The 2,401-nt window shown below is 47.1% G+C and overlaps 1 pseudogene; it reads right to left on the bottom strand.

Moving 5' to 3' along the window:
- Window positions 1–605: 605 nt before the first annotated feature.
- Window positions 606–1,898, bottom strand: LOC114006782 (ATP synthase F(0) complex subunit C2, mitochondrial pseudogene; annotated as a pseudogene).
- Between the last annotated feature and the right edge of the window lie 503 nt (window positions 1,899–2,401).

The raw sequence follows: 2,401 nt of genomic DNA, 5'->3' as shown, positions 1-2,401 counted from the left end.
TTCCCTCTCATTGTGTCTGTCTCTCTCTCCAGCCAGGTTATATGCCCTAAAACAAAAACCTCTAGGAAAAAAAAAAAAAAAGGAGCATGAGGGTCCCATAACAATGGGCAGATGGGATAGTTTGAGGGGCCACTTGCTAACTACATGTATGTTGTATGTGTATGTGTGTGTATTGTTTTTCAAATACCTTTTAAAAAATTGCCAGAGGACACATGCACTCCTGGAGAGAAAGAGAGAGAGGGGAGAGAGAGAGAAAGCCCCTCCTGTGGGCCATGGTCATTCCACAATTCCTTCTCCATCTCTTTATCCTTTTGTTTTGGGATTTGAGGCACACACACACACACACACACACACACACACACACACACACATGAGCCTGGCATGTTTCTCAAGCCACCATGTCTAAGAGTCGAATTGCATAGTCGGCCATGTGGTAACCAGCTGCTTAACCACCAGGCCATGGGCTTGCCCTATATAGTCTAATTAATAAAGTATTTATTTGTCTTCTCTTTGTCTTTCTCCAGGCTCCCTGTGGAGGCATAGGAAAAGGGACATACAGGGCAGATAAGGCATGGGGAAAAATGTGGGTGGTGGAGATGGCTCCTTCACATGGTGAAGAAGAGAAGGGCCACTATCAGGCAATGGAGTCCCATGGCCTTAGAGAGGGCTAGGCCCAGAATGGCAGAGGAGCAGAGTTGTTGCTTCAGAGAAAGGTTCCTGGCATGACCAGTGAGGAGGCTCCCAAACCAAGTCCCAATCCCAGCCTCAGAGCCAGCCTCCCTAATTGTGGTGGCCCCAGCACCGATGAACTTGGCTGCTGTGTCAATGTCTCTTGAAATGGCACTGGCTTGGAAGCTGTAGCTAGGGACAAGTGAGGTCAGGGTATGCAGGATTGCCAGGCTGCTGAGACTTTCATCTGTCAGTGACTTTGGTCATTTCAGCACCACTGCAGTGGTCGGCTTAGTAGCTCCTGACCAAGCAGAAGTGGAGATGAATTTGGAGCAGGAGTGTATTTTCAGGAAGTGAAGGGCATGGCCGAAGAGCTGCTCCTGGTGCAGAGAAGACACTGGGCTTTGATTTTTTAATTTAAATTTTTGCTGTAGGGTACATATGTTCACCAGAAAGGGAGAGAAAGAAAGCAAGAAGCACCCACTCCCCAAGGGAGATGGTCATGCAGCAATCCCTTCTCCTCCATTCTCCTCTTGGGACTTTGGGCACACATTCACACATGCCCAGAGTGATTTTCAAGCTGCTGAGTGCCAGGACTCAAACTGCACAGTCAGCCATGTGGAATCCCATGCTTTAACCACTATACGATTTAGCTGGCTCTGAAGGTGGCTTTTTATTTTTTATTATTTTTCTTTTCTATTTTGTTTTGTTTATGGGTGGCCTTTTAGACACATTGCTATACCCACAAATTCCTATGCATATGTGCTGCTTCACTACTGACTCTAAGAGGCATGAGATACAAAGGCAGGCTGGCAAAAAGAGAGATGAGGGGGCTGATAGTGGCATGGTGATTACAGCAGCTGGACCTTGCATGGCCACAGTTCAAGTCCCAGACTCTGTGGCTTGAAAATCATGCTAGGTGCATGTATGTGCATGCCCCAAATCCCAAGAGGACTATGGAAAAGGGGTTGGGGCATGGCTATTCTCCCTAGGAGTAATTTTTCACTTCTCCTCTCTTTCTTTCTCTGTCTGGTGAGCACATGCAAACTAAAAAATATAATAATAATGATAATAATAATAATAAAGAGAAGCGGTTGAGGGCAGGTAGGCTTGTAGTATCCCACACTTCCCGCTCCATTGTCTTACCCACTGTCTATTCCTATAGGCTGCCTGGAACCCCAGTAGCAATTACAGATCATCTTCTGATTGATGGATGTGACTGTGTCCATGCTTCTGTTTTCAGGGAAGTGCTTTCAACAATGGGGCTAGGCTGAGTACTGTAGGGTAGCGGTTGAAAAGATGGGCTGGGTTTGGGACCAGCAGTTAGCGTAATGGCTATGTCACTGGATTCCCATGTAGTCGACCGCAGTTTGAGTCCTGGACCTGGTGGCTTAAACTCACACTGGACGCGTGGGCATGCGTGCCCAAGATCCTGAGAGGAGACTGGAGGAGAAGGGATTGCAGCATGGCCATTCCCCCTGGGGGCTGATTTCTCACTTTCTCTCTGTCTCTGTCTGTCGGCTGTCCGGTGAGCGCATGCGCCCTATAGCAAAAAACCACACAAAAAAACAAAAACATGGACTGGGTTTGAAAACTGATTGGATTTACCAGCTGTATGACTGTGATCTTAGGCAAGTGACTTAACCTCTCTGGGCTTCAGGTTCCTCCTCTGAGCAATGGAGATGGTAATAGTATCTCTCTCAAAAGATTGTTGTGAAGATTAAAGCAGATC

The sequence above is a fragment of the Tupaia chinensis genome, unplaced genomic scaffold (assembly GCF_000334495.1).
Source record: "Tupaia chinensis unplaced genomic scaffold, TupChi_1.0 Scaffold000082_1, whole genome shotgun sequence".
Taxonomy (NCBI): domain Eukaryota; kingdom Metazoa; phylum Chordata; class Mammalia; order Scandentia; family Tupaiidae; genus Tupaia; species Tupaia belangeri.
Note: the sequence above shows the minus strand (reverse complement) of the source record. Positions and strands in the feature narration are given on the sequence as shown.